The sequence below is a fragment of the Homarus americanus genome, unplaced genomic scaffold, assembly GCF_018991925.1.
Source record: "Homarus americanus isolate GMGI-L3 unplaced genomic scaffold, GMGI_Hamer_2.0 scaffold34921, whole genome shotgun sequence".
In the NCBI taxonomy this organism is placed as follows: Eukaryota; Metazoa; Arthropoda; class Malacostraca; order Decapoda; family Nephropidae; genus Homarus; species Homarus americanus.
The window spans coordinates 2210242-2222123 of record NW_024741901.1 but is presented as its reverse complement, the minus strand read 5'-3'; positions in this window follow the sequence as shown (position 1 = coordinate 2222123).

The following is an 11882-nucleotide window of genomic DNA, read 5'->3' as shown; positions in this document are numbered from 1 at the left end:
CAAAGACACGTATATGTAATATAAGTAATTAAAATCTGATTACATATGAGTAAAGCCTTTAAATATATATATGTTCTCGTTAGCTGCGTAGGGAACGCGTCCTGGAAGAGTGCAACCGTCGTCCTCGAGGGATTAACCATCGTCCTCGAAGGGAGCAACCATTATGCCTTGATAACCAGGGCTGACGCATGGGTGTGTGGTGGCCAGGGTGTGTGGTGGCCAGGGTGTGTGGTGGCCAGGGTGTGTGAGCGGGACACATAAGTTGAGAACTACAAGACCCAACAAGAAGTTAAGGTCAAGTTTAATTGAGTTAACTTGAACGTGTGAGAACAACAAACAACACCTGTGACATATATACAGGCGTTGTAGCCTCCGACACATGTGACATATATACAGGCGTTGTAGCCTCCGACACCTGTGACATATATACAGGTGTTGCAGCCCCCGACACCTGTGACATATATACAGGTGTTGCAGCCCCCGACACCTGTGACATATATATACAGGTGTTGCAGCCCCCGACACCTGTGACATATATACAGGTGTTGCAGCCCCCGACACCTGATGGACTAGTGTAATGCCTCCCCGTGTTACGCGCTTAAAGAAATTATAATAATTGTTGACCCGTAGTAGTGACAGTATAACATGAACGACTGTAAAGGTGGATATGTAATGGTCATATTTGGTAACTTGTTCCAGTCATCCACTACTCTGTTACCAAACCAATGTTTACCTATTTCTCACCTAAATCTAAATTTGTCTAATTTAAAACCATTGTTACGAGTTCGCTCCTTGTTCAGCCCTGACTTCCATTTATACACCTCTATCATATCGCCTTTCACTCTACGTCTCTCGAGGGAGTGCAAATTAAGATGCTTCAACCTGTATCTGTACTCAAGGTTCCTAATGCCCGGGATTAGCCTTGTCATTCTCCTCTGAATTCTTTCCAAGGATTCTATATCCATTCTGTAATAAGGTGACCAGAATTGAACTGCGTAGCCAAGTGGGGTCTCACAAGCGCAAAATATAGTTTTAGGATGACCTCACTAGTCTTGTAACTAACTCTCCTTTGTATGAACCCAAGTACTTTATTAGCCTTGTTTCGAGCAAATACACATTGTTTACTTGGCTTAAGGTTCCTACTTATCATTACTCCTAAATCTCTCTCGCAGTCGGATTTCTCAATGGCATCATTATTCATCTGGTAACTGGTTTCCCTGTTTACATCTTCTATACTGAGTACTTTACATTTGTCCACGTTGAATTTCATCTGCCATTTTTCAGACCATTCGAAAAATTTGTTTAGATCTTCCTGTAGTTTTGTGGAGTCCTCATCAGATTTAATAACACGTCCTATTTTGGTGTCATTAGCAAATTTACTTATGTTGCTGTCTATGCCGATATCTGTGTCGTTTATGTATACTGTATAATAAATAATAATGGTCCAAGTACTGAGCCTTGGGGAACTCCACTAGTGACGTAGCTCCAATGGGATTTAGTGCCGTTAATGCTCACTCCTCGCTGTTTCCTGTCCCGTAACCACGCCCTAATCCATTTAAGGATATTACCTTTGATGCCATGTGCTTCTACCTTTCTAATTAGACTTTCGTGGGGGACTCTGTCGAAGGCTTTGCTAAAGTCGAGATATACCACATCATAATTGTGCCCCTCGTCCACCGATTCGAAAACTGATGAAAAGAATGTTAATAGATTAGTTAGACAAGAACGCCCTCTTGTAAAGCCATGCTGGGAATAATAGATCAATCGGTGCTTCTCCAGGTGATTTCGAATAGAGTTTGAAATGATTGCTTCCAGTAATTTGCCTACTATTGATGTTAGACTGATTGGGTGGTAGTTAGAGGATAGTGATCTATCCCCCTTCTTGAAAATCGGTATTACATTCGCTATCCTCCAGGATTCTGGTACTACACCTGCTTTTAAGGACATGTTAAACAACTTTGCTAAGGGCATACTAAGCTCTTCCTTACATTCCTTTAATACTATGGCAAATATCTCATCGGGACCAGGTGACTTATTAGGCTTTAGTTTGTCTATTTGCTTACTAACATTGTTACTAGTCACTACTATCTCGCTTAATTTGTTTCTTCACTATCTCTGAATAGAGTCGGTGCCTCGGGTATCATGTTTAAATTTTCGGTGGTGAAAATTGTTGAAAAATATTTATTCAGATTATTGCTCATTTCTCCGCCGTTATCAGTAAGCTCGGCGGTATCTAACCGTATTCGTCCAATCTTTTCTCGTGTTTTAGTTTGATACATTTGGTAGAATCCTTTGGGGTTTGTCTTCGCCTCCCTTGCTATCCTTACCTCATTATTCCTCTTGGCCTTCCTTATTTCGGTTTTAACCCTACTCGCCAATACCTTATAATAATCTCAGAGGTAAATTTCGCCACGATTTATCCTTCTACCTATAGCCTTTCTTTGGCCAATAATATTCTTCAAATAATTATTTATCCATTTAGGGTCATTGTTGTCTGATCTGAGTTTTTGTATGGTATGTTCTGCCTTTGTGCATTAAGTAACTCATTATTTAAATTGCCGTGGAACTCGGCAATCTCAGATCTCGTTATCAGGTCGGTGTCAACCGTCAGGTTCGCGGGTGGGGTGAGGTCTGTGTGAGTCACCCCCAGGCATGATACCCCTTCCCTCAACTGCCTCTTCAAACTAACAAAGTTTGCCCTTTTGAAATCTGGGACTTTAGTGGAGTTTTCCTTTCTTCTGCCCTGAAAATCTAACTGGAATCTAATTTCTTTGTGATCGCTTTTAGCAAGTTCGTTCCCTACCTCCACATTGCTAATGAGGTTTTCTCTGTTCGACAGAACTAAATCGAGTATATTATTACGCCGGGTGGGTTCGGTTATATGTTGACTTAGGAAACAGTCCTGGATTGTTTCGAGAATATCCTCTGATTCTGAGTTACCCGTAAGGTCAGTCCAATCTATTTGGCCAAGGTTAAAGTCGCCTACTATACAGACTTTGTTGTGTATGGAAGCCCTGCGCATTTCATTCCAGATAAGTCGCTCATTAACTCTATCAGATTGGGAGGTCTATATATTACTCCTGCGATTCCTTTTTCCTTACCGTCGATTAATTCTATATAAATTGTATCCGCTCAGTTTTTATTTCCTTGTTTATTTCACACTGCAGGTTATTATAATGAGACAAATAAACAAGAGAAGATGATTTCGTAATAGTAGGAAGTATAGAGAGTAGGAATGTAAAGATAGGAAACTTGGTAGTGTGGCCGCTTGGGTGTTATTTACTCAGCGACAATATGCTTATCTTATCTCGTATGTCAATACACATATATTACGTTCTTAAAGGGACAACTTGTGAAACACCTTTTTGACACAACTATTTATTAATTCACTCAATGACATGGACACATCAATATCACTATTATATCGGGGTACTAACACATTATGTTTTACGTTACTCGACACTAACTCTCGGACACACCTGAATGAATACACTTCCCACAGTAGGTAACTCACCCTAGGAATCGTTCTGACTATGACTCACGTGTACCCTGACGTCGGCCCAGTGGGTCCTTGGCTGGGCTCTCGTATGCGATGCTCTCCTTTGCTGGTGACGTCGTAAAGTCTCCCCCCCGACCTGGGAGGGAGGGGACGAGCGTGACTCTGTGTGAGTGACCAGAATGACCTCTCAATGACCAACCTCTCTGATTGATAGTCGTATGAGAATCACGAATGGAATGGGGAAGAACCAGAATCCGATGAATGTGGTCGGGACTGTAGGGCCTTTATATGGGGTCGGCCCAGCCGGCTTTTGACCTCTAACCAATTATCACTAAACTGGTTAGATCTAGACCGCGTATTCAGGTGTGGCTATGCCCAGGTGTCTTGGTCAGGTGAGGTCACCCGCTAATTCAGGTAATTAGCGGATGAGGTCACGTCCCTAGGGTCTAGGGGTGTGTCCACCTGGTATGTGGTGGTACCACGAGGTCTGTAGTGTACTCCCTGTTATATGTGATGTAATTCTGGGCTGTAAGCTTTGGTCTGACAATCAATCATTACAACTCCTGCCATAGAATGAAAAAATCATATCTAGCTTTGTATCCGAGACAAACTTGCAAATCAAAACGACAACAGGTGTTACATCTCCTTATCAGCCTGTGTCAAAATAATAATTCATCTCAGTCAGTAGTATGGCTACAACATCGTGTTTCATAGTGCAAAACATTGATCAAATGAACTCATAGAAAAAGTGACTAAAAAAAACATTCTTTGTAGTAAATGATAAAAAAAATCAGAGAAAATACTTCAAAATACATAAAAAATGCTCCTACTTCACATGTTAGGGTATTATATCTTTTTATTGTACATCAACCAAAATCAACAACATCAGTACATTAGTTGGGTCCAGCATGGCTCACGTCTTCCATCCAGCTGGTATCTGAAAATAGGGGATGCCGGCAGCTCAACAGCGGTTGTGGGTTGGTCGTTCTGATGATCCACCTTCATCGTCGACTTTCTTCTGATGTCAACACAGCACTTCTTCTTTCTTCTTTCTTCACGTAGCACCTCTTCTTTCTTCAATACCGCACCTTGTAGGTCGTTTCTCCACACCTTCTGACTTCTTCTCACTTCCTCCTGGTTTCTATACTATTCCAGACGAGTTTTCTGTCCCATCTGCGTTCTTCCTCTACGTTCAGAGCCTCATTTTCAACATCTTCTTGGTGAATTTTCTGTTCCATCTTCCTTTTTTCTCAGTACATCATCATTTTCAACATATTCCAGACGATTTTCTGTTCATCTGCCGTCGGCCCCCTCCGGCCGGGATGAAAGCCGGTCCACTGTTTGGGCTGTCGTCTCCTCGGATGACTCGTCAGGCAGGTTCCGCGGACCAGGGCTCGCCCTCCGTACGTGAGTGTCGGCGAGACCAAAGACCATCCTGTCTTACACCTTCCACAGTGGTGAATCCCTCCCTGGCTGGGCTCACCAGGGTTTGTTGTGTGGCTCTGCATTCCACACTCCTTAACTTCCTAAGGTAGAAAAATATAGAATCTTCTTAATCCTAGACCAAGGGAGGACTGGAAAGAAGTGTCGTGATGTAATAATAATAATAATAATAATAATTAACGGTTTATTGAAAGAGCTTGGCAGCCAGAAGGCTGAAAATATACAGTTACATATTTGGGGAATGGGTTACGAATTACAAATAATATACAAGTAACATAAGTAATACAAATAAGATATATAATAACTAGATGGGGAAAAGCTCAAACTACAGTGCATTTCAACATAGTGACAGTGCGAGAAGTAGTATTTACTGGGAGTGAATACACTGGTTTATAACAAGTTATTGATAATGTTTACAATGGTTGGGACGGGGCTGATTTTATAGGGATCAGTTCGTGCACGTATGGGCTGGATGCGGTTGTGGTGTGGAACAGCAATTCTCGGGCTAGGGATCTCAGGTGGTAGTAGGAGCCGGTGTCGAGGATGGTGTAGAAGCTTCTTACCAAATTTGCAGATGAAGTCGTGGTGATGGTCAGTGAGAGTCGAAAGGGTCAGTGTGTTGAGCGCTTCTTGATATGTGGAGTAGGAAGGGGAGAGACTAATCTTGCATGCCCTCTTTTGCACTTTTTCTAGGTGTTTACGTTGTGTGGCATTTAGGGAGGAAGACCAGGTAGGGGAGGCATAGGTGAGCTTGGGGAGTTTGAATGTTGTGTAAACACTGTGTGGTGTGTGGTGGTGTGTGGTGGGTTGCATGCTGCATTCATCACGCTGCATTCGTCACTCTGCTTCTTCTCTGCTCGTATGTACTGTGGTTGAATTGAATTGTAACGGTTTATTTAGCCAGAAAAAAATACAGATACAGAGTGGATGATAATAACAATATTAACATGGCTGAGCCAGTTGAGAACCTGAGCTCTCTTTGAGGCACCTAATATATACTATACATTTATCTCAAGGAAGTATTATGTAACATTTAGTATCATCTGAAAGAGTACAACAGCATGGTAGTAATAAGTACATCTCATAATGTTACCACGGTTATCTCTTCAATATTTATTTATTTTATTATTTATATATATATATATATATATATATATATATATATATATATATACATACTGTATATATATATATATATATATATATATACATATATATATATATATATATATATATATATATATTATATATATATATATATATATATATATATATATATATATATATATATATATATATATATATATATTAGCTCATAGATCACAATGAAAACGTGATAAGATAGTTTTAAGAATCATGGAATAACGGAGGTATTCAGACATCTTCAGAGGCCTCTAAGAAGATGATGATATATATATATATATATATATATATATATATATATATATATATATATATATATATATATATATATATATATATATATATATACACACATACATACACATACACATATACATATAAATTAGAGTGGAATTTAAAAACAAAAGTATAATGAGGGAGCACTACAACCTGAGTTGTACAGTAATAAGGTTGAACATGAGGACAGAGCTTTCAGGATTATGTCTAGTTGGCAATTATGTGTATTGCAATGGTAATTACTTATATATTTACATGATAATTTCCGATAAAACGGATTTGGTGGTACAATAAAAGCAGGTACTGCAAATATAGTAAGTGTTACAAGAAATATTAATACTTCGACAATAGATATTTTTTTAGAGATGATTTAAAGGAAGGGAGCGTAGTCTTTGCTCGGATGGGTGGGGGTAAGTTGTTCCATACCTTCACACCATGATATTTTATGGAGGTCTGGGACTGAGAGGAGCGCATGCCTTAAGGCTTAAGTTGTATCTCTAATTATTCCGGAACTGGAAGTAATTATTGTCAAGCAAGTGATTGATAGATTTGTAAACAAAGAGGGCACAGCAGTAAGTGTTAATATCTTCTAATTTTAAAAATTTCAATATAGCAAATTTTTCGTTTGTGTGATCTGTTCTTTTCAAGTAGGACATTGTCCGTACAACTCTCTTTTGTGCAGCAACCAGTGATTGTGTTTTTGAAGAGCCAGAGGCCCCCCATAGTGTGTGACAGTGTATCAGGTGTTGGTAAACAAGATCATGATAGATTTCTTTCACTGCTGTGAGAGTGAGTGACTGTCGAGTGTGATACATGATACCGCACTGTTTATTGATTTTACTGTGAATGGCTTGTATGTGGTTTCTCCAGTTAAGTTTCTCATCAACAATAACTCCGAGGAATTTAGTATTTTGTTTGCATTTGAGAACTATATTACCAAGGTACAGGGGGTTCAAGTCTGGAGGTAAGTTTTTTCTTCTGTGAAAGATCGTGTAGTGGGTTTTCTCAAGATTTAGGGTCAGTTTAGTACGTACTGTATTACCCAGGTCCCTACTTTAGTTAATTCAGTGTTCATAGTTCTCATCAAGGAATGGTGGTCTGAGTTGCTGGCATAGAGATTACTATCGTCTGCAAATAAGTTGTATTTTCTGAGTGAGCTGGCGTGGACTATGTCGTTTATGTACAACAAAAACAGTACTGGACCGAGAATTAAACCTTGGGGGACTCCATACAAGATTGGCGAGGAGTCAGATTGGTGGTTATTATAACAGACATACTGCATCCTGTTGGACAGATATGAGGTAAACCAATTGTGGGACAGGCCCCTAACGCCATAATGTTCAAGCTTTGAAAGGAGGATGGTATGGTCGACAGTATCGACGGCTTTAGAGAGGTCCAAGAATATACCGACTGTGAACTGACTGTCATCAAAGGAATTTAAGATGTCATTAGTAAAGGATAGCAGAGCACTCTCAGTCGACCTTCTAGCTCTAAATCCAAACTGGGAGTCTGTAAAGATCTCATTGGCATTGCAGAAGGAATTTAGTCTATTACATGCTAGCTTTTCCAGTATCTTACTCAAGGCTGGGAGGACTGATATGCGGCGGTAGTTCTTGAAGAGACCTTTGTCCCCAGATTTTTTATATGCCGGGTGGACTTTAGCAATTTTCAGTTTAACAGGAAAGACACCACTAGTGAAGGAGGAGTTACAAATGTGGAGGAGAACAGGTAGTAATAAGTGGGCCACTTTTTTATTGATGCTCAATGGTATATTGTCTTTGCCTGCTGCTGCATCTTTGGACATTTTTATGATGGCCAGTAATTCATCTGCTGTGACAGGGGATAAGAATAGTTCATTTTGCTGTCTGTTTTGCAGGTGGGCTCTAAATTCCTCATGGTGATCAGGGATGCTCTCTGCAAGATTTTTCCCAACATTAATAAAATATTCATTAAAGTGGTTGGCAATGAGGGAGGGTTCCGTTATAACGGAATCGTTTATCATAAAAGCTGAGTGGGGGGGCCGAAGGCTGAGTGTTACTGTTCTGAATAGAATTTATGACATTCCAGGTTTCCTTACTATCGCCTGATGCTGACTGGAGCTTATTTGTATAATAGTTACGTCTGGCATTTCTAACTGCTTGAGTTAATATATTTCTGATACTTCGGTAAGCATCACCGAAAGTTATGGGTATTTTTGCAAATTTCCTTTGGAGTTTGTGTTTTTCTTTTACCATTATCTTAATTTTGCTTGTGATATAGGGTTTGGAAATGGATACAGTTTTCACTGACTTAGTCTTGAACGGGAAACATTTATCAAAGCTGGGCAAGGAGCGGTACTGTGTGTGACATTTGACAGAGAAATAATCCTAAAGGGATGATGGATCAGTTGGAAATGCATTCGCAAAAAAAAAATTTACTTTATACGTTACGTCAATGTTTGGCAACTATGGTTTCCGTCACGACAATGTTCTCATCAGGCTGGGTCAGGAAGTGAAGCTCTGCGCACTTCACTAAATATCATTTATCACTACGCGTCACAGCGTACATCACAAATTAAACTAGCACAAAAATACACTGAGTGAAGAGGCGAGGCTGGCCAGGCCAAGCCAGGCCGGTGCAGAGCACGGCGGGGCGTGGCGGGTGAGGTGAGGAGGAGCCGAGGCGTGGTTGATCGGGCCAGGCCGGGGCTTTGCGGGGCAAGGAACGGCGGGGCGGGGCGGGGCGGGGCACGGAACGGCGGGGCGGGGCGGGGCACGGAACGGCGGGGCGGGGCGGGGCGGGGCAGGGCAGGGATGGGAGGAAGGGTAAGGAGGGTGAGGTGAGGATTAGGACAGGGAGGAGGATGTAGGTTATAAGACATAAGAACATAAGAACATAAGAATGGAGGAAACTGCAGCGGGCCTATTGACCCATGCTGGGCAGTCCCGTTTATACCCAACCCCTATTGCTCATATAAGCATCCAACCTATGTTTGAAGCTATCCAGCGTATTCGAGTTAATAATGATATTTGGTAACTTGTTCCATTCATCCATTACTCTGTTTCCAAACCAGTGTTTACCTATTTCATGCAGAAATCTAAATTTGTTCTAATTTAAAACCATTGTTACGAGTTCGCTCCTGGTTGGATAGTTTGAGTACCATTGTAATGTCCTCTTTGTTTAACCCTGACTTCCATTTATACACCTCTATCATGTCGCCCCTCACTCTACGTCTCTCGAGGGAGTGCAAATTAAGATGCTTTAACCTGTCTCTGTACTCAAGGTTCCTAATGCCCGGGATTGGTCTTGTCATTCTTCTCTGGATTCTTTCCAAGGATTCTATATCCATTCTGTAATACGGTGACCAGAACTGAACTGTGTAATCCAGGTGAGGTCTCACAAGCGCTAGATATAATTTTAAGATGACCTCGCTAGTCTTGTAACTAACTCTCCTTTGTATGAACCCAAGTACTTTATTAGCCTTGTTACGAGCAAAAACGCATTGTTTACTTGGCTTAAGATTCCTACTTATCATTACTTCTAAATCTCTCTCACAGTCGGATTCCACAATGGCATCGTTGTTCATCTGGTAACTGGTTTCCCTGTTTACATCTCCTATAGTGAGTACTTTACGTTTGTCCACATTGAATTCATCTGCCATTTTTCCGACCATTCGAAAAATTTGTTTAGATCTTCCTGTAGTTTTGCAGAGTCCTAGTCAGATTTAATTACACGTCCTATTTTAGTGTCATCAGCAAATTTACTTATGTTGCTGTCTATGCCGATATCTGTCGTTTATGTATATAATAAATAATAATGGTCCAAGTACTGAGCCTTGGGGAACTCCACTAGTGACGTTGCTCCAATGCGATTTAGTGTCGTTTATGCTCACTCGCTGTTTCCTGTCCCGTAACCACGCCCTAATCCATTTAAGGATATTACCTTTGATGCCATGCCTTCTACCTTTCTAATTACTCTTGTCGAAGGCTTTGCTAAAGTCGAGATATACCACATCAAAATTGTGCCCCTCGTCCACCGATTCGAAAACTGATGAAAAGAATGTTAATAGATTAGTTAGACATGAACGCCCGCTTGTGAAGCCATATTGGGAATCATTGATCAAATTGCGTTTCTCCAGGTGGTTTCGAATAGAGTTTGAAATGATTGAGTCTAGTAATTTGCCTACTATTGATGTTAGACTGATTGGGCGGTAGTTAGAGGATAGTGATCTATCTCCCTTCTTGAAAATCGGTATTACATTCGCTATCCTCCAGGATTCTGGTACTACACCTGTTTTTAATGATATGTTAAACAACTTTGCTAAGGCATACTAAGCTCATCCTTACATTCCTTTAATACTCTGGCAAATATCTCATCGGGACCAGGTGACTTATTAGGCTTCAGTTTGTGTATTTGCTTATTAATATCGTTACTAGTCACTACTATCTCGCTTAATTTGTTTTCTTTACAATCTCTGAATAGAGTCGGTGCCTCGGGTATCATGTTTAAATTTTCGGTGGTGAAAACTGTTGACAAATATTTATTCAGATTATTGCTCATTTCTCCGTCGTTATCAGTTAGCTCACCGGTATCTGAACGTATTGGTCCAATCTTATCTCGTGTTTTAGTTTGATACATTTGGTAGAATCCTTTCGGGTTTGTCTTCTCCTCCCCTGCTATCTTCAGTTCATAATGCCTCTTTGCTTTTCTTATCTCGGTCTTAACCGTGCCGGCCAATACCTTATAATACTCCCGGAGGTAAATTTCGCCACGATTTATCCTTCTACCTATAGCCTTCCTTTGGCCAATAATGTTCTTTAAATAATTATTTATCCATTTGGGGTCATTGTTGTCTGATCTGAGTTTTTTGTATGGTATGTTCTGCCTTTGTGCATTAAGTAACTCATTATTTAAATTGTCGTGGAACTCGGCAATCTCAGATCTCGTTATCAGGTCGGTGTCATCTGTCAGGTTCACACCCAAGAGCGACACCCCCCCTCTCAGCTGCCTCTTTAAACTATCAAAGTTTGCCCTTCTGAAATCTGGGACTTTAATGGCATTCTCCTTACGTTTGACCTGAAAATCTAACTGGAATCTAATTTCTTTGTGATCGCTGTTTGCAAGTTCGTTCCCTACCTCGACATTGCTAATGAGGTTTTCTGTGTTCGACAGAAATAAATCGAGTATATTATTACCCCAGGTGGGTTCGGTTATATGTTGACTTAGGAAACAGTCCTGGATCGTTTCGAAAAAATCCTCTGATACTGAGTTACCAGTAAGGTCAGTCCAATCTATTTGGCCAAGGTTAAAATCGCCTACTATACAGACTTTGTTGTGTATGGAAGCCCTACGCATTTCATCCCAGATATGTCGCTCATTAACTCTATCAAGATTGGGAGGTCTATATATTACTCCTATGATTAATTTTTCCCTACCGTCGATGAATTCTATCCAAATTGTTTCTGTATTCCGCTCAGTTTTTATTTCCTTATTTATTTCACACTTCAGATAATCCGTGGCATAGATTGCTACTCGGCCTCCT